Here is a 22268-nt window from a genome sequence, read left to right as displayed (position 1 = left end):
GCCATTTTTGTATTTATCTTGTCTAATTTCATGCACTGTTACACAAATAATATTTTCTTTTAAAAAAAAATTTACTTATTTGACAGAGCACAAGCAAGGGGAGCTTCAGAGGGAGAAGCAGACTCCCTGCTAAGCAGGGAGCCCAAAGCTGGACTCGATCCCAGGACCCTAGGATCATGACCTGAGCCAAAGGCAGACACTTAACTGACTGAGCCACTCAGGCACCCCTATACAAATAATATTTTCAATGCTAGAAAGTGAATACAACACTAAACTCTCAAGAAAAAAAAAAATTGCTCTTTCAGGTAACACCTCCATCCACAGTGCAACACCCTGTCAAATTTCCATTTTAATATCTATCTAGCTGTAGCTAACATTGAATTGGCTAATGCTTAAATGTTCTATTTTTACCAAAGAACTGTACAATGACAATTTTTGCACTTTATCTTAACTATGAAATCCCATTCATTTGTTGAATCAAAATCTCTATATTGAATATTCACTATGTTCCAGAAATTATTCTGTGCTCTCTGGATATAAACATGCCTAAGTGGCCCTTGCTTGATGCGACTCATTATCTAGCAGGGGAAAGAGAAGTTCATAAAGCTAAATATAATAAAACATAATAAATGCTCTTCTTATATTATGACCAAAGTAATACCAGAATATGGAATAAGGGGAATTTAAGCCTATAAAAGAGGGGAAGGGAAGCAGTACAATGTGAAAAAATCATTACAGATGCAAGGGCTTTCAAGGCTAAGGGAAAAAGCAAAAGTGAATACAAAGTAATGATAAGTGAATACCTGTAATGATAAGAAATATAAGTGGGAAAGTAAATTAGACAGTGAAGTGGCATAATATGAAAAAAAGTTTCACCACCATTTCTAGCTGAAGGAGAATTAAAGACCACCAAATAAATAAATTATATGGTTAAAATTAAATAATGCTGTTAATTCCAATAATACCTGTGTTTTAGTTATTTTAACATAACAGGTTTAAAATGTGTTATTTATATGATTAAAATGCATTTAACTTGTATTGTAAAATGTAACACACACACAAAAGCATCTAATCAGTAACATAGCTTCTTCAGTTCTCAGGAAGTTTCTGAACTATGGATGCCCTAAGAATTTGGCAATGAATAGGAATGAAGGTTGAGGACTTACCTTTGTTCTGAAAATTGTAATGTCACAACTATAACACCACCTTACCTTTTAATCCTGAGTTCTATTTTGTTTCAGTTTATTATCCATTTCTTAGACAACTAGTAAACATATTACTTGTGTTCACAAAAAGATACATTGAAAGATAGCTAAAATAAAATATTCTCCAAAATTTCATTTCAAAGCCATTAATCATGCAGCATACTGCAGTTCTGTAGCTTTGACCTTGTACAGTGTAAAGATCCAGGTTGACTGCTTCTGAGATGGAGTCATGCTCCATGAGTTCCTCCAAGGTTCATACTTCCCTTTGTATCATGTGGTAAAGCTGGTTAAGAGGTATATTGGAATTCGCTATGCAATTTTTGCAACATTTCTGTAAGTTTATGATTAGTTCAAAATAAAAGTTTTAAAACTTAAGGAATATGGAAACATTTATGTAAATATTACTTCCATTTATGCTCAACTCCAAAACAGGGACTCATTTTTTGAAACTTTTAAGAATATGTTTCAAACAAATATTCAGGACCTAGATAACAAAAAGAAAAGAATTGAGGGCTAATTTCATAGCTCCTGTATAACAAAGTATATAGGAACCACATGGAGAATGACAGGAGGGATGGAGACACAGTAACAATATGAACAACACCCCCCATACTGCAAAATACAGGAGGAAAGATAGCACTGAGGGCCATAGGACATATCTTGGGACACAGGAAAAAAAAAAAAATTAAAGGGCAACTAGGCTATAAGAGAGGAGACCCATTTACTAACACTGAAGAATTTGCCAAATGGTGGGAGAACTGCTGGAACTGTCTCTGGGATGAGAGGAGCTGGTGAGTGCTATTGCTTGCACTCCCCTTCCACCTTCACAGCACAGATGGGAGTAGGGTCTGGGTACTCTAGCTGACCCAATGCTTCAATGAGCCCCAGATCCCTAAGTCATACTAACACTAACCATTCCCCTAAGGCATCCCCCCTCTCATTTACGCTACTTAAGCTCTCTTCCCTCCACCAAGGTGGCCCAAAGCAGTATACACCAAGACACCCCAGGTATTTCACCAAGGTGACACAGGTACAAAGCACGCAAGGACAACTTCAGCCTGGACCTGCTTAAACTCCAGTCATCCCAACAGAGTGTCCCCTGCACAGAGTGCCTCAAGAGTCACCAGCCCATGCATGTCCACTTTAGCTCCAGCCATCCACAAGGATGGCCCTGGCAAGATCTTACTTTGGCTCCAGCTCTCTCACCAGGACAGCTCTGGTGAAGTGTGTTCCAGAACCCAAAGTCTGTGCCTGCAATAGCTTCAGCCAGCTAGCTAGAGCCACTAGGTATATGCAGTCTACAGAGGGGACACACCTAAATAAGTCCGCTCCTTTAAGATTGTCAAAAGTAGCTGTTTCTCCTAATCCATAGAAACAAGATGGGGAGACAGAAATATGATATAAATGAAAGATCAAAATAAGACTTCAGAAAAACAACTAAAAGTAAGCAATCTTCCTGATAAAGAGTTCAAAGTATGTTTATAAGGATGCTCACCAGGCTTGAGAGAAGAGTATATAAACTCTGTAAGAAAACTTCAACAAAGAGATAATAAATATAAAAAAGAACAAATCAGAGTTGAATAGAATAACTGATACAGCAAATATATAAGAAGGTAGCGAATCACTTTTAAAGCTAGTATGAAGGTTAAGGGACAAAGGTAGTGTAGTCAATTATATCTATAAAAATTAAGGGATTCACAAAACAAAAATGTAAAATATGCCTCATATACGTGAAAGGGGGAATAAAAATGCAGCACTATTAGAATGAGTTTGAATTAAGGAACAAATTGGACAATCTAGAAGAAATGGATACATTCAGTGAAACATACAAATTTCAAAGTCTGAATCAGGAAGACAAAAAATCTGAAGAGACTGATAACTAGTAATGAAATTTAATCAGTAGTAAATAAATTCCCAGCAAATGGAAGTCTAGGATCAGATAGTTTCACAGGTAAATTCTACCAAACATTTAAAGAAAAGTTAATGTCTATTCTAAAACTAACCCTTTCCCCAAAGAAGATATTCTTCCAAATTCATTCTATGAGGCTGGCATTACCATGATACTAAAACCAAAGACACTACAATAAATTATAGAACAATATTCCTCATAAACATAGATGCAAACATCCTCAACAAAATATAAGCAAACCAAATTGAAGAATACATTAAAAGGATCATTCACCATTATCAAGTGGGATTTATTCTGGGAATACAAGGATGGTTTAATGTCTGTGAACTAATGCAGTACACTACATTAACAAAAGATAAAATCATATGATTGTTTCAATAAATACAAAAATTGACAAAATTCAATGTCTGTTCATGATAAAAACTCTCAATCAAGTGACTATAGAGGGAACACAACTCAACATAATAAAGGCTTACGTGTGACAAACCCACAACTAACATCAGACTGAATGGTGAAAATCTGAAAGCTTTTCCTCCAAAATCAAAAACAAGATGAGGATGTCCACTTTCACCACTTGTTTTAACATGACTGGAAGCAATCAGAGAGAAAAAGAAAATTCATCCAAACTGATGTCATGATACTTTATATAGAAAACCCCAAAGGTTCTGCCAAAAAAATTGGAATACATAAATTCAGTATGTTGCAGGATATAAAATATACAGAAACTTCTATATACTAATACCAAGAAAACAATTCTGCTTATAATTGCATCAAAAGAATAAAATTCCTAGGAATAAATTTGACCAAGAAATGAAAAACCTGTACTCTGAAAAGTATAAGACTGATGAAAAAAATTACAGACAACATAAATAAATGGGAAGATACACCATGTTCATGAATTGGAAAAATTAATACTGTTAAAAGGTCCATTCTTCTCAAAGCAATTTATAGATTCTTTGATAAGGATTAGTGCAATCCTGATCAAAACATTACTAGTACTTTTTGAAGAAGTAGAATAAATAATAAGAATCTTAAAAATTATACAGGACCACAAGACCTCAAAGAGTTAAAGCAATCTTAAGAATGAAGAAAAAAGCTGTAGTAATCAGAACAGTATGGTACTATCACAAAAATGGATACACAGATCAATAGAATAGAGAGCAGAGAACTAAACCCCCATTTACATGGTCAATTAATCTAAGACAAAGCAAACAAGAATATATAATGGGGTAAATACAATCTCTTCATATTTAGGTTGTTGAGAAAGGATGTTGGGAAAGCTGGACAGCTACATAATGAAACTAGACCAGTTTCTCATATCATACACAAAAATAAACTCAAAATGGATTAAAAACAGAAATATGAGACCTAAAATCATAAAACTCCTAAAAGAAAGCATAGAAGTAATCTCTTGGCACTGGCCTTAGAAGCATTTTCTGTATCTGTCTTTTCAGGTGAGGAAAACAAAAGCAAAAACACAAATGAGACTACATCAAGCTCAAAAGCTTTTGTACAGAGAAGGAAACCATCAGCAAAATTGAAAGTCAACCTACTGAATGGAAGAACCTATTTGCAAATGATATATCCAAAAAGGGGTTAAGGTCCAAAATATATTTTTTAAAAAGTCTACTAAACATCCAAAAATATCTGATAAAATGGGCAGAGGACCCACATAAACATTCTTTTAAAGAGGACATACAGATAGCCAACAGACATCAAATGCAAATCAAAACTACAATGAGATATCACCCCACACCTATCAGAAATGGCTAGCATCAAAAAGACAAATGAGTATTGGTGATAACGTGGAGAAAAAGGAAACCTTGTGCACTGTGGTTAGGAATGTACTTTGGTGCATTCATATTGGGCAACAGTATGGAGGTTCCTCAAAAAAATAAAAATAGAACTACCATATGATCCAGTAATTACACTTCTGGGTATTTACCTCAAGAAAGCAAAATCAGCAGGTCGAAAATGTACACACACCACTCTGTTTATTGCGGCATTATTTACAATAGACAAAATACGGAGGCAACCTAATGTCTATCAATAGATAAATGGATAAAGAAGATACTGTGTATTTATACAATGGACTATTACTCAGCCATAAGAAAGAATGAAATCTTGCCATTTTGTGACAACATGGATATGCCTAGACAGTATTATGCTAGGAGAAATAGACAAAGCCAAATACTGTATGATTTCACTTATATGTAAAATCTAAAAAACAAAACACAAAAATACAAAAATAGACTCACAAATACAGAGAACAAACTGGTTGTTGCCAATGGGAGGTGGGGAAATTGGTGAAAATAGGTAAGGAGGATAAGAGGTACAATCTTCCAATTATAAGACAAATAATTCACAAGGATGGAAAGTACAGAATACAGTAAATAATATTGTAATACCTTTGTATGGTGACAGATGGTAACTGTGATGATTGTGGTGAGCATTTCATGTGTATGATTGTTGAATCACTGTTGTATACCTGACACTAACATAATCTGTATGTCAACTATCTTCAACAAAAATAAAACATTTTGCTGCATCATATTAAGTAATACCATTTTATAAAACTATTTTCACCATATAGATTCAATGTTATTAATTATATGGAAATTAGATTATATAATAGGAGAGTCAAAGAAAAATCTTAGTATAAAAACACAGTAAAACCTCTTACATATAAAATATTTGTATCTATACATACCTATAAAACATTTAAATCTACATATATAAAGCATGTTCCAAATGAAATACATATAATTTCCCATATTAAATATAGACTTATTAAAATTTTAATAAATTATATCAATGTATAATATAATGTCATATGATAAAATATTTGACATGTGACACTATTCTCAGAATTTAGGAAAAACATGAGTTATTGAACAAAATAAAAACAAAATTTCACCCTGTAGATAACAAAACATGTTATTTAAAAAGGTATCTCAATAACAATGCACAACATAAAGACCAAAAGAGTTTGTCTCCCCCATCTGATGTGATTGCTGAAGTGAAATGATTGGCCAGAAAGCAATACTTAGTCCTTGCAGAGATTTTGTTCTTTCCTTCAGCAAATCATCTGGCCTATCATCAAATGACATCAGTTCTTTAGGAGGCCATTTGATTTGGCTCGTCCGCATATAGGTATATGGTGACACCCACCACTGAGTCGGATGTCCATAACCAATTTAAATAGAGAATGGTCAAATCACTGGCGATAGTTCAACTATAAGTTATCTTGGGAAATGTGCACACTCCTTAAGAATAGAGAAAAGGTTTCTAGATTCCTTTGTAGCAAACACTTCCAATTAATACAACTGGACATTGAAATTGATATTTTAACAGCTTAGGCACTAATAAACTTGTGATTAGCTTCAGTGAAGACAGAAGAATCAAGAAAATAATTTAATGATAATGTTTAGAAGGTTAATTCTAGTTTTTTTCTTCTATTAGAGACAAATATTGGACATGTTCCCTATTCCAGAAGTTATTAAGAAATATATAACCTGCATAGTCATATACTTGATAGAGATTTTATTCTTTTCATTTCTAATCATATATTGTTTCTGATCAAATTTAGACAGCTCTTGTTCTTGAATACCAATGTGATTACTTTTTTTAATCCCTGAAAATATATTTCCAGTTATTATTACACTCTTCTGTTTCATATATTCAGAGAATAACAGCAATCATTAAGGCTCAGTTTGATTTGGTTTTCTGTCATAAGTGTCAGGTATAAAAAATACTTTACAGCATAGCTATAAACTGTGTCAATATGATTAAAGTAGCAGTTGTTTTTGCTATAAATAGTATTCTGTAGAAGCTCACCAGTTCTGCAAATGACATTTACTCTACTAAAGTAATAAAAAGAATAATCATGAGGTGGAAAATTTACATCTCATAAGAAAAAAAGGTAAATTCTAAATTAATTTAGTGTTGAAACTTTCTATCTTTTTTTCCATTAAAAATGTATCTGCTATAACAGAGGTTGCTGTCTCAGAGATTAGTATTCAAAAAGTGCCTCTGTGCTTACTTAGCTCTCTCAGCACTTCAGGACTAAAGTTAAAAATAAAAAGTAATAAAAACCAAAAGAGATTGTTCCATAGGTGTGGCTGGCCACTATTACAGAACCATAGTATGTATAAGGCAGTATTGTTCACAAGGTATTTCTGGCTCTGGACATTTTTTTTTTAACAAGTATTCCCACTCCTCAATATCTGATGATTTGCTGATCTATAAATCAGTCAGGTTTAGTATTATAGATATCAGTGTTAGAAATGTTTCCATGTTATTGAAAGGGTCCTAGATAGATTGAAATTGAGTTGATCTAGAAAAAAAAAAAATCTGGTCATGGGATTTAGAATCTTTGATTACTTGTTGATGATGTTTTACCTCTGCAACGCAGAAAATTGCATGTACAATGCTGATTCCACCTACACCGAGACAAGAATTGCACTTAATTGCAAGTCATTCCCTCCGAAATTATTTTTAACCTTAGGTTAACAGTTCCATATACCCTACTTGCTGGAGGGTATATCTTAGTTGTCTGATTAGATTACATTTTCTAGATACGCCTTGAAAGTCACTGAACACTTAACCCTCTGGTGTTTAAATTATTTTGCAGAATAATGGACTATAAATAAGTATAGCTATTCTTTTTTTTTATTTTAATGTTTTTTTTATTATATTATGTTAGTCACCATACAGTACATCCCCGGTTTCTGATGTAAAGTTCGATGATTCATTAGTTTCGTATAACACCCAGTGCACCATGCAATATGTGCCCTCCTTACTACCCATCACCGGTCTATCCCATTCCCCCATCCCCCTCCCCTCTGAGGCCCTCAGTTTGTTTCACAGAGTCCATAGTCTCTCATGTTTCATTCCCCCTTCTGATTACCCCCCCCTTTCTTTATCCCTTTCTTCTCCTACCGATCTTCCTAGTTCTTATGTTCCACAGATGAGAGAAAACATATGATAATTGTATTTCTCTGCTTGACTTATTTCACTTAGCATTTCTTATGTTATATGCTATAAAAGAAAACTAGCAAACCGAGCGCATTTCGTGCATATTTACTAGAACAAAAGTGATCTAAGATTTCCTCAATGTTTTTGTATAGATTTGTATTTAAAAATGAAAATGGGGTAGGAAATGTATGAAGCATTATAGAATAATGAACCAAAGATACTTTTGGAATACTAATACACATCTTGGAGATAGATGACAGGTAGATGCTAGATAGATAGATAGATAGATAGATAGATAGATAGATAGATAGATAGATATATAAGATAGAGGATAAAAATAGCTAGATGATAGGTAGAAAGAATGCCATTTACAAAGCCAATGGAAGGATTTCACTCCCAGAAGTGGAAGAAACATACTTCTTAATATTTCTCTTATTAAATATAACTAAACCCCCTGAATATTACATATAAAACCTATTTAAAAAGACTTTGAAAGGGAAAGAGAAGACAGGCTGGCTAGGAACCTTGCAACCCAAGAGAAGACACAGTGGTGAGTTCTTAGCTTTTGTTTTTGCCCCATGATTCCCACCCTTGGTACTGAAGAAGCCAGAAATCAGAAATGCTAAGTGAAATAAGTCAAGCAGAGAAAGACAATTATCATATGATTTCTCTCATCTATGGAACATAAGAACTAGGAAGATCAGTAGGGGAAGAAAGGGATAAAGAAAGGGGGGGGTAATCAGAAGGGGGAATGAAGCATGAGAGACTATGGACTCTGAGAAACAAACTGAGGGCTTCAGAGGGGAGGGGGCGGGGGAATGGGATAGACCGGTGATGGGTAGTAAGGAGGGCACGTATTGCACGGTGCACTGGGTGTTATATGCAACTAATGAATCATCGAACTTTACATCAGAAACCGGGGATGTACTGTATGGTGACTAACATAATATAATAAAAAAACATTAAAAAAAAAAAGAAAGAAATGCCGGTGGGAGCCAATAACTCTTTAAAATTCCTGCTTTTTCTAAAGGACAAGGAAAAGGACAGCCTCAGACAACAGAAAACTTTTAGAAGATTGTTAGACTGAAGACAAACAGTACAGGTAGGAGGGCTAGATTTCCACCCCTTAAATGCTACCCCAATCCACCCTCACCCATTACCCCAGGTGGTGTCTGTGAGAAGTATGAACTAAAGAGAAAGGAAAGATATTGAAAGCAATGAGAGAAAAACAAAACCTCATCAATTAAGGAAAAACAATTCAAATAAAAGTGAATTTCTCATTATGAACCACAGAGACCAGAAGGAAATGATACATCACTGTTCAAAACTATAAGGAAAAGAACTGGCAACCCACAGTCCTATATCAAGCTAAAATATTCCTCAGGAATAAAAAGAAAATCAAGATATTTTTAGATACAAAGAAACTATAAGAATTTGTTGTCAGCAAACTTACCCACATAGAACAGTTAAGAAGGAAACTTGAAACACCAGGAGAGAATAAAGAATAGGAAAAAGTAAAGGTAAAGATAAATCCAATAGATTTTCCTTCTTTTGAGTTTTCTAAATTTTGTCTGGTAGTTGAATAAATGTGGTTCTAAACATTTGTGGAGGAAATATTGAAGACAGTTATAAACAAGGAAGAGTAAAGACATAAAAAGAGACATAAAGTTTCTACCCTTCACTAAAACTCTAAAATAATAGCAACAATCAATTCTAATGTAATGTATACATACATTGTGTCTGATATAATGTAATACTTAAAGCAATCCCTAGAAAAACCATAAAAACAGAATTCTACAAAGTAATAAAGGAACCCATAGGAAAGCAGGGAAAGGAACATAGAGAGACCAAATATCCCCAAAGAATGGAGAAAACTAACAGAAAACAAAACAAAATGAAACAAAATTTAAGTGGTATGCAGGCATACCTCATTTTATTGTGTTTCACAGATACTGCATTTTTTACAAATTGAAGGTTGGCTGCAATCCTGTGTTGAGCAAGTCTGTGAATAACATTTATCCAACAGGATTTACTGACTTCATGTCTCTATGTCACAGTTTGATAATTTTTACAACAAACTTTTTAATTATCATGACTGTTATGGTGATCTGTGATCAGTCATCTTTGATATTGCTAGTGTAATTTGGGGGGGCACAAACTGTGCCCATATAAGATGGTGAACTTAGTAAATGCTGTATGTGTTCTGACTGCCTCACTGGCTCACCCATCTCTCCCTCCCTCCCTCCCTCTCTCTCTCTCTCTCTCTCTCTCCCCTCAGGTCTCTATTCCCTCAGACACAACAATATTGAAATTAAGCCAGTTAATGACCTTTGATGGCCTCAAGTGGAAGCAAGAGTCATACATTTCTTACTTTAAACCAAAAGCTAGAAACAATTAAGTTTAGTGAGGTAGGCTTGTCAAAAGCTGAGACAGGCTGAAAGCTAGGTCCTTACGCTAGACAGCCAAGTTGTGAATGAAAAGGAAACATTCTTGAAGGAAATCAAAAGAGCTACTCTTATCACACAAATAGTAAAAAAGCAAAACAGCCTATTGCTGACATGGGAAAGTTTGAGTGGTCTGGACAGAAGATCAAACCAGTCACAAAATTCCTTTAAAGCCAAAGCCTAACCCAGAGCAAGACCCTAACTCTCTTTAATTCTGTGAAGGCTGAGAGAAGTGAGGAAGTTGCAGAAGAAGTGGTGGAAGTTGGCAGAAGTTGGTTCATGAAGTTTAAGGAAAGAAGCCATCAGCGTAACACAGAAGTTCATGGTGAAGCAAGTGCTGGTGTAGAAGCTGCTACAAATTATTCAGAAGATCTAAATATAATTAATGAAGGCAGCCGCACTAAAACAACAGATTTTCAACGTAAGTGAAAAAAGCCTTGGAAGAAGATGACTTCTAGGACTTTCATAGCTAGAGAAAGGAAGTCAATACCTGGCTTCAAAGCTTCAAAGAACAGGCTGATTCTCTTGTTAGGGGCTAATGCAGCTCATAACTTGAAGCTGAAGCCAGTGCTCACTGACCATTCTAAAAATCCTAGGACTCTTAAGAATTATGCTAAATTTACACTGCCTATGCTCCGGAAGTGTAATAACAAAGCCTGGATGAAAGCACATCTGTTTACAACATGGTTTAAGTATTTTAAGCCAACTGTTGAGACTTGTTGCTCAGAAAAATTCCTTTCAAAATATAACTGCTCACTGACAATATATTTGGCCATCCAAGAGCTCTGATGGAGAAGTACAATTAGATTAATATTATTTTCATACTTGCTAACAGAACATCTATTCCTTAGTCCATGGATCAAAAAGCAATGTCAAATTTCAAATCTTATTGTGGAAGAAATACAGTTGTCTGCATAGATAATGTTTTAACTGAGGGATCTGGGCAAAGTACATTGAAAACTTTTTAGAGTGGATTCATAGGATCAAGTCAAAAATGGACAGGAACAGGAGTTTGGAAGACATTGATTCCAACCCTCATGGATGATTTTGAGGGGTTCAAGACATCAGTGGAGGAAAGAACTGCAGATGTGGTAGAAATAGCAAGAAAACTAGAAATGGAGCCTGAAGGTGTGAATGAATTGGTGTAATTTCATGATAAAACTTTAATGGATGAGTAGTTACTTCTTATGGGTGAACAAAAAAGTGACTTCTTGAGATGGATTCTACTCCCAGTGAAGATGCTGTGAAGATTTGTTTTTAAAGATTTTATTTAGTAGAGAGAGAGAGAAACATGATTGGGGGGAGGGACAGAGGGACAAGCACACTCCCTGTTAAGCGGGGAGCCTGTCACAGGGCTGGATCTCAGGACCCAGGTATCACAACCTGAGCTGAAGTCAGACACTTAACTGACTGAGCCACCCAGGTGCCCCACTGCTGTGAAGATTTTTGAAACAATAAAGATTTAGAATATTATATAAACTTAGTTGGTAAAACAAGAGCAGTGTTTGAGATGATTGACTACAATTTTGAAAGAAATTCTGTTGTGGGTAAAATGTTGTCAAACAGCATTGCCTGCTGCAGAGAAATTGTTCATGAAAGGAAGTTAATTGATGGGCAAACTCTGTTGTTGTTTTATTTTAAGAAATTGCTACAGCCACCCCAACTTTCAATAATGACCACCTTGATTAGTCAGTAGCCACCACACTGAGGCAATAACCTCCACCAGCAAAAAGATTATGATTCGCTGAAAGCTCAGATGATGGTTCACATTTTTTAATTTAAAGTATTTTTCAATTAAGGTATGCACATTTTTAAACATAATGCTATTACACACTAGTAGACTAGTAGAGTGTAAAAATAACTTTTATATGCATTGGAAAACCAAAAATTTCATTTGACTCATTTTATTATGGCATTTCCTTTGTTGGTCATGGAATTGAATCTTCAATATCTCCAAAGTATGCCTGTGCTTAAGCTCCACTACACAATGATTAAATGTAAATAGCCTAACTACACCAATTAAAAGAGGGAGTGAGATTAGCAGAACATATTTAAAATATGAGCACTATGTACTGTTTACAAGAAACTCACTTCAAATACACCAAAATAGGTTGAAAGTAAAAGGATGGAAAAAGACACATCATGCAAAAATTAATAAAAAGAAAGCAAAAATACCTACACTGATACCTCCTTAGAACAAAAAAAAATTACCCGATACAGAGAGGGACTTCATATAATGAGAAATGGGTCAACCCATCAAGAATACATTACTGTCAGGGGCGCCTGGGTGGCACAGCGGTTAAGCATCTCCCTTCGGCTCAGGGCGTGATCCCGGCGTTATGGGATCGAGCCCCACGTCAGGCTCCTCCGCTATGAGCCTGCTTCTTCCTCTCCCACTCCCCCTGCTTGTGTTCCCCTCTCTCGCTTGTTGTCTCTATCTCTGTCAAATAAATAAATAAAAAATCTTAAAAAAAAAAAAGAATACATTACTGTCCTAAATGTGCGTACATCAAACAACTAAGTTGCAAAATATAAGAAAAAAATAGAAAAATATCTAATTAAAGTAGATCAATACCTCAATTTTGGAATGGGAATTTCTATAACTATTATACTATGTCATTCCTGTCACGATATTTTAAAAACAAATGACATGTTTTCTACTTTTCAGACCCATAGATAGACAGGAATTTTGCCCAAGGATGAATCATATCCAGAGTTTCACCCATATCCCATTTGAATTGTTTAGATGATCAGGGAGAAGGAGATTTAATATACACGGTGGGTAAGGCAATATGAAGACGAAACTGAAAGAGGTTTATAGATCGCCTTAAAAATGGAGTGAAGTGCCTAGAAGCCAAAGAATTCCTGCAACCACCAGAAGCTAAAGGAGGCAAGCAACAGATTATCCCCCACAACCCCCAGAAGGAGTATGACCCCACTAACACCTTGACTTCAGTTCAGTGAAACTTATTTCAGACTTCTGCTCCCCAAAACTATAAGAGAATAAGTTTCTGTTGTTTTAAGCCACCATGTTTGTGGTTATTTGTTACAGAAGCCATAGAAACTACTACGGATACCATCGACCAAGAGAATATAATCAACATTTTTTTTTTTAAAGATTTTATTTATTTATTTGACAGAGATAGAGACAGCCAGTGAGAGAGGGAACACAAGCAGGGGGAGTGGGAGAGGAAGAAGCAGGCTCACAGCGGAGGAGCCTGATGTGGGTCTCGATCCCATGACGCCGGGATCACGCCCTGAGCCGAAGGCAGACGCTTAACCGCTATGCCACCCAGGCGCCCCAGGAGAATATAATCAACATTTATAGAACACCCCACCCAGTATCAGAATAAAATGTCTTGCAAATTCCCATGCAACATGCACAAAAACGGATCATATCCTAAAACAAACCTCAATAAATTTAAAAGAATTTAAACCATACAGAATCTGTTCATAATCCACAATGGCACCAAACCAGAAATCAACAAGACAATGATCGTAGAGAAACCTGGAAATGAAGCAACAGGATTCCAAAGCATCCATGGGTCAAAAAAGAGGACTAGTTGGATAAAAAAAAAAAAAAAAAAAAAAAAAAAAAAAGCATTGAAATAAATGTAAAAAAAAATACAAAACATCAAAATTTATGAGACACAACTCAAAGAGTTTTGAGAAGGAACATTATGGCACCAAATGCATACATCCATAAAGAAAATAAATCGCAATCTGTAATCTAGGGTCTCACCTCAAGAACCTAGAAAAACAAGAGCCAAAGAAACTCAAAGCAAGCAAAAGGAAGGAACAATAAAGAGCAGAAATCAATGAAATTGAAAAAGAAACCAATAAAATGAAGAGCTACATTTTTTGAAAAGATCAATATAATGGGCAAACCTTCAGGAAATTGACCAAAAAAGGGGGGGGGGGAGAAGACAACTTAGCAATATCAGGAATGAAAGAGTGATAGCGTTACAGATCCTGTAGACATCTAAATAATATTAAAAGAGTAATATGAACAACTCTACACATAAATTATACAACTTAGATGAAATGGACAAAGTCCTTAAAAAGTACAAACTACCACAAATCTCCTAAAGTTATATAGATAACTTGAATAACCCCATACCCTATTAAGGAAAACAAGTATGTACTTAGTAAAACTTGAAAGAAAGAAAGAAAGAAAGAAAGAAAGAAAGAAAGAAAGAAAGAAAGAAAGAAAGAAAGAAAGAAAGAAAGAAAGAAAAAAGAAAAAAAGAAAAGAAAAGAGAAAATTCCAGGCCCAGATGGCTTCACTAAGGAATTCTACCAGATCATTAAAAAATTAAGACCAATACTACACAATCACCTCTGGAAAATACAATAGGAAGGGACACTTCCCAAATTATTTCATGAAGTTAGTATTGTCCTGATACCAAAATGAGTCAAGCATAGTATGAAAAAAGAAAATCACAGATTAATACCTCTAATATAAATACAAAGATCCTTACAAAGTATTAGCAACTAAAATTCAACTACCTATTTATCAATCTTTCTTTTTTTATTTATTATGATATGTTAGTGACCATAGAGTACATCATCAAAATTAAGAACTTTTGTTCCATGAAAGACCCTATTAAAAGATGAAAACACAAAGCTACAGGCTGGGAGAAAACATCTGCAAACCACATATCCTATATAGACTATATAAAGAACTCTTAAAACATGCTGATTAAAAAAACAATCCATTTAGAAAAAAGAAAATGACATGAAGAGACATTTCACAAAAGAGACTATATGGATAAGAAATAAGCACATAAAGAAATGTTCAATATCATTAGCTGTTAGGAAAATACAAGTTAAAATCATAAGATATCGCTACTCACTAATCACAATGGCTAAAATAAGAAGTACTGACAACACCAAATACTGGCAAGGAATACACAGAGACTGGATCACTCACAGATTGCTGGTGAGAATGTGAAATATTATAGCCACTCTGGAAATCAGTGGGGCAGTTCCTTATAAAACTAAACATCACAACTTCTATAAGACCAAGGAATTTCACCCTTAGGCATGTATCTCACAGAAATGAAAACCTACATTAATACACACAAGAAATCATGAAAAAGGATGTATAAAGTTGCTTTAGTTATCATCACACACATGCAAAGATATATGTGTGTGTATGTATGCATATATATGTGTGTTTGTGTATATTATGTGTGTGTGTGTGTGTGTATATATATATATATATTGCTCACTAAGACCCTTTTCTTCCTATGTTCACCAAGGCTAAACTTATGAACTAAGTTATTCAACTGAAAAATAAGTTAGAATTAAAAAAATCAAAGTCCCAAACATTCAATGGTCTGCATTTTAACTGGTATGAGTAAGCTTCAGATTGCAAAATAGATTCAGATTGCAAAATTATTTTAATTGTGCCACCAAGGCAAAGAAAAAGTATGTGAACTTAACTCTATTTCACATTCCCCCAACAATAAATTGAACCTAATAGTTTTTACCCCAACATATTCCTTTCCTTGTCCTATGTATTTTCATTGCTCTCTGCCTCTACCTTTCTATCTGATCTAATTTACCTACCATGCTGACCACCCGGAAAGAAACTTCCAATGCTTAATTGCCTGTTAAAACTGAGCCATAATTAGAATAAAGCAAGTCCCTTAAAGCTTATTTTAAGACCTCGTCCTGGTAATAGGTGAAAGTTATTATTAAAATCCTAAAACCCATAAAGATGAACAGAAATTTATACAAGAATTTAGAGTAGCTCTAAGAATGAATCTCGCACGTACATAATGGTTGACAAATGCAGAAAAGGACGACCCTAAGACGATTTAAGAGACTCCATTTTGCATAGGGAACTAGGGTGGTTCCAAAAAGCTGAAAATGCTTGATAATATCTTTGGAAACTCTCTCATAAAAATAGCTTATATTTTAATACAGTCCTGCAATCAAGGAGAAGACAATCCTTAGAAGACTTCAGGAATAGGTTGACCCTTTTATGCACCAGTCAGGTGTAAATTCTCAAACAGATGTATACCAGCTTTGTCTTCATGATTTGTGATGAGCATTAAGCCAGAAATAGGGAAATTCAACTTCTGCAAACCTGTAACGGGAAATTATTCTATTGTCAGACCTCCAACTACTTTCTGAACATTTAGAGTACGAGTAGAATGAGACCCAGGAAAAACTGCTGCTGCTAGCCTTACAAACAACAACAACAACAACAAAATAGCTGGTTCCTTCCAGTCATTACATACCAGCAAAGAGAGCCTTTTGAAAAAGACACCTGCAGAAAGTGCAATCAGAAAACAACACTGGGTAAGCAATTGTCCTGTGTTCACTAAAAACCTGAAAAATAAACTTAAAAAGCTGATCAGTGAAGGTGATCTGAATGAGAACCGAGTGCCTGATTTTCTACTTTACCTTTAAACAATCACGGAGATATCCATCTAAATATTAAATAATAAGTCTACAAATTTTTGATACATGAAGGTATGGGATATGAGCCTCAAACACCTGCCAATGTTTCACAAACTCTGCCTCAGAGTCTGTTTTTAATAACTCACAGATAGTTCCCATGCCCCAGTCTAGAATCTTTATGCTGGTGTCCCTTTGCAACAAGAGAGTAAATATCTTCTGTTTTTGGAAAACACAACGATGTATTGAGACAGTTCTGTCTCTGGAGTTTACTAAGACACTGTCTTCCCACTCCCCCTGTTTGTGTTCCCTCTCTCGCTGGCTGTCTCTCTCTCTCTGTCAAATAAATAAATAAAATCTTAAAAAAAAAAAAGACACTGTCCTATTTTTCAAATCCTTTAGTCAAGACCCTGAGGACCCTTAGATTTCCCTGTAACTCTAGTATTATTCAAATATGCAAGTGATCTCTTAGTGTGTCTTAAATATGAGGGGACCTCTAAGATTTATTACAATTACCTTTCTATTTTAGCTCAAGAAGAATACTGAACTTCCAATTCATGTTTTAATATTATTAAAAAAATCCCCTAGGATATGATTGATGCCTAGGAGGTAAATTCTTATATCCCTTTATTCCTCAAACATTTTCATCCAACTTTCCTTTTACTACCAAAGAAGGGAGAACTCACAAATGTCCTAGCATATTTCTGACAACTGTCCATATTTCAAGTCCATTTATTAAAATTTCCTTCCCTAGAAAATATTGTGTTTGAGGGGCTATAGTCTATGACACGAATGGGAAAACATGAGGCATTATACAACACAGCAAATCTGAATCCATAGTGTCCAAACCATCTGACACTCTTGGGCTTTCTTAGACAATTCTGTTGTCTTTGGCCTGTATGGCCTTCAACAATCATTGATTCTCACAGTAAAACATACCCAGTGTTATTCTATGAAGTTGGGCATTTCTCCCCAGTTGTGGACTTTAAATTAGTTTAAGATGACATGACAATATCCTAAAAGGACTCATGAAATAAACTCAGCCATATTCCAGGTACAATCCGCTTGTTCTCAGGGTCCTTCCAAGGGGTCTCCACAAGCTCAAATTCTAAGGACTTTCTTTGATGTCTTTTCTTAAAATGAAAATGTCTTAGAAGCACATCAGAACAGACATTGTCATATAGCCACTAGAATAGCAGCAGTTCATCACCAGAGGCAGGGCTTGGATGCATGATCCCCAATTGAGAAGACATACAGTTGTTAACTCTTTATCATCTTTCTCCATCCCAGTGAGAGATTTAAAACTAGAGACTGTCAAAAGTTATCCATAAATAGATGACATCAAATGAAAGAGAGCTATTCCAAGATCATAAAATCATGCTGATGACATTGTGAGGTACACAGCTTTCACCTAAGGCATTGGATCAAGATCTTGCCTTTCTTTTTTGTTTTGTGTCTATATCATTTTTGTTTGGCTTTGGTTTTGTGTTTTTTTATTTTTTAGTGCAGTCATTCTACTCTGCATTTAGTGCCACTTTCTGTCATTTAAAGGTGAGGACTTCTCCCCCCGCCCCACTAACCTTTTTGCCTGTATCTATGAGTATGGGCAACATTGTTTATTTTGTGGTAAGATAGCAATAGCTAGTTAAAAAATGGACCGTTCAATAGTAAAATGCTCAGAAAAATACTGGACTCTAATATGTTTCATTTTTCTACTATAACTAATAGCACACTTACTAAAAAGCTATTGTAATTTTTTTCTTGATTCATCTTTCAAGATATTAATCATTTTAGTAATCTTTTCAAATAACTTTTGGCTTTGTTAAATTTTTTAAGCTTTTTTACTTTTTAAAAACTTCTATGTTTAACTTTATTCTTCTTTGGTTTTGTTTTTCTATATTTTTCTAGCTTCTTAACAGGCAACATTAGACCTTTATTTTCAGGCTTTTAATATTTCAACATTGTTTATAAAACAAGGTATATAGTCTACCTTTATTTTCCAAAAGTATTTAATTTTGATAATAATTCTAAGTTAATACTATTTTTCTTTCAACATTTATCTTTTCTTTAACTTTGGTGTCCATTGTTTCTGTTGAAAAGTGTACCAAAGATTTTATGTTTTTGTAGAAGTGTGTCTTTTTTTTTCTCTTGTCACTTTAAGGATGTTATCCTTATTTCTGGTTTTAGGAAATTTGACTATGGTAATCTATATGATTTTCTTTTCTTTTCTTTTTTTGTATTTTCCTTCACAGAGCAGTCCAAACTCAATGATTCTGTGTGTTATAGTCTTTCTTCAATTCTGGAAGGTCAGTAGACATTATCTTTTTGAATACTGTTTCTGCCCAAATCTCACTCTACTTTCATTCTCGCATTTCATTTAGACTTAGATATTGTTCCTGTATTCCATAACTCTCTTATGCTTATTTCTGCATTTTGTTTCTCTTTTTCTGTTCATCTCATCAGTGTTTCTCCATAAATTTATATTTTGTACTCTTTCATTTAAACAATTTCGTATTCTGCTAAATGCAATATTTCTTAATTTCAGATACTTTAAAATTCTAGATTAGATTTTAGTTCCTTAAAATATATAATTCTTCATATATTTGGCTTACATTTTCCTTTATTTTCTTGAATAAAATTATTATAATTATTTTTAAAGCTCAGATTAATAACAACTATATTCAAATCACCTGGCAGTTCATTTTAATCTGTTTTTTGGACTTTTTAAAATATTTTAACATGTTTCAATTTTATTTCTACTTTCTTTTAATTTTTATGATACCCATACAGATATATGAAAGATTTAATGCATAAACTTATTGAAGTAGATAGGTTCTGCCTAAATCTCATGTAAATAAATCTGTCATCTCTCTTTTTAAAATTCAGGAAATGCACATCCTTTTTTAAAGAAAATAAATAATTCAAGTTGATATGCCTATAACTCAACTGCTAAGAATTTCAGATTCTCAAGCATGCATTTTATTTTATTTGGACATTTATTTTTACCCTTTAACTTTTTATTTTAGAATAATTTCCAAATATTAAAGTCACAGAGAAGATGGCAGAGTAAGAGGATCTTGGGCTTACCTTGTCCTATGGACGTACCAAGGCAACAGCTACATTTATGCAACTAACTCTGAAAATGACCAGAAAATTGGCAGATCTTCCAAAGTTAATCATAGATAGGAGGCCACGTTGAAAAGGGTAGGAGGGGCAGAGACACAGATGGGAACCAAAGTCGCAGCAAGACTAACTACCAAGCACAAAGACGTGAGAGGACTTGACTCCACATCAGGCATTCCCGGCACTAATGATCCACACTAGGAAGATGAGTCCCCAGAACATCTGGCCTTGAAAACCAGTGGGGCTTAGCTTCAGCAGCTTTTAAAGTTAGTATGTCTTAACTCCACATACTTTAATAATCATTAGGCTTAACCCTGGGAGAACCAGAGAGTGTTAGAAAACTCAGTCCCTGACCTTGAAGAGTCAGCATAGCAACACATTGATACACAGCACAGAAGCAGGAGTTTGAAAAGCAACTGGGGTATACGTGGAGACGAGACTTTTTTTGACTAATCTCAGAACATGCACTGGAGGGACAGGCACCATTTCCCTTCCCTCCCCCAGTCTAGGCAGCCAGACACTTGCAGGAGCCAGCACCATTACTCTAAACCACCTATCTTGCCAACACTATGTATCCCACCCCTATGTTCCTTTCAACCCATTCACCTTGGCAGGCATCCCTCCAAAGCAGCTCCCACCCCAACATATTCTGCAAGTGGCCCAGGCAGGAACCAGTGCCACTCCAAAGTGATTCCTGCCCTGCGGAGGAGAGGAGGTAATGTTACACACCAGTGTGACTGCAGTTCCAGCAGCTAAGCCCTTTATCTGGCTGAGCAGGGAGAAAGACCTGTAAAGTTTAGGGTGCCCACAACCATAACAAAGAAGGTAATTGTGTATACCTGGTCTGACTGCCAGCCTTGCCCACCAATGTTTAGGATGTCCACAACCATGAACATAGATGCAAAAATTTGCAATAAAATAGTAGCAAACTGAATTCAAGAATACATTTTAAAAAATCACTCACCATGATCACTGAGGATTTATTCCAGGAACAAAAGGGTGGTTCAATATCTGCAAATCAATCAATATGATAAACCACATTAACAAAAGAGAAAGGATAAAAACCATATGATCATTTCGATAGATGCAGAAAAAGCATTTGACAAAATACAACATACATTCATGATAAAATCACTCAACAAAATGGGTTTCAAGGGAACACATCTCAACATAATAAAGGTCATATATGAAAAACCCCAGCTAACATCATACTCAATGGTGAAAATATGAAAAATTTTCTTCTAATTTCAGGAACAAGACAAGGATGTCCACTCTTACCATTTTCATTCAACATAGTACTGGGAGTCTTAACCATAGTATTCAGAAAAGAAAAAGAAATAAATGTCTTCCAAACACTGTCACTATTTGAAGATGATCTAAATACTCCACCCAAAACCTATTAGAACTAACGAATAAATTCAGTAAAATTGTGGGATACAGAATTAAAGTACAGAAATATGTTGCATTTCTATCCACTAATAACAAAGTGGCAGAAAGAGATATTAAGAAAACAATCCCATTTACATTTGCACCAAAAAGAATAAAATACCAAGAAATAAAGTTAACCACATGGTGAAAGACATACCCTGAAAACTATAACACACTAACAAGGGCAATTGAGGATGACACAAATGAATGGAAAGATATTCCACATTCATGTTTCGGAAAAATTAATACTGTTAAAATGTCCATACTTCTCAAAACAATCTATATGTTTGACACAATCCTTATCAAAATACCAACATTTTTCACAGAACTAGAACAAATGCTGAAATTTTTATGGAACCACAAAAGACCCCAAATAGCCAAAGCAATCCTGAGAAATAACAAAGCTGGAGGTATCACAATACCAGAGATTTCATGATATACTATAAAACTGCAGTAATCAAAACAGCATAACGCTGGCATAGAAATAGGCATATAGAATAATGGAACAGAATAGAGAGCCCCCAAATAAATCCACACTTATATGGTCAATTAATCTTCAACAAAGGAGGTAAGAATATACAAAGGGAAAAAGTCTCCTCAATAAATGGTGCTGAGAAAACTGGACATGCAAAAGAATGAAACTGGACCAGTTTCTCACAGCATACACAAAAATAAACTGAAAATGGATTGAATACCTAAATGTGAGACCTGAAACCATAAAACTTGTAGAATAAAACATAGGCAGTAATCTCTTTTACATTGGCCTTACCA

The 22268-nt window shown here is 34.8% G+C and overlaps 1 long non-coding RNA gene across 10 annotated transcripts in view; it reads right to left on the bottom strand.

Annotated features, from left to right (window-relative positions):
- LOC123801282 (uncharacterized) overlaps window positions 1-22268 on the bottom strand; it is a 925199-nt gene that overhangs the window by 33831 nt on the left and 869100 nt on the right. For 6 of the 10 annotated variants that reach the window (XR_015727939.1, XR_015727938.1, XR_015727940.1 and 3 more), the window contains one exon: window positions 13031-21080. This is a non-coding gene — a long non-coding RNA (uncharacterized LOC123801282). Of the gene's footprint in view, window positions 1-13030; window positions 21081-22268 lie in introns of those variants that run through there. The other 4 variants (XR_015727935.1, XR_015727937.1, XR_015727934.1 and 1 more) reach the window with 2 other exon arrangements.

Source organism: Ursus americanus, chromosome 20 (assembly GCF_024610735.1).
Source record: "Ursus americanus isolate L20-20 chromosome 20, mUrsAme1.1.p, whole genome shotgun sequence".
NCBI classification, from domain to species: domain Eukaryota; kingdom Metazoa; phylum Chordata; class Mammalia; order Carnivora; family Ursidae; genus Ursus; species Ursus americanus.
Note: the sequence above shows the minus strand (reverse complement) of the source record. Positions and strands in the feature narration are given on the sequence as shown.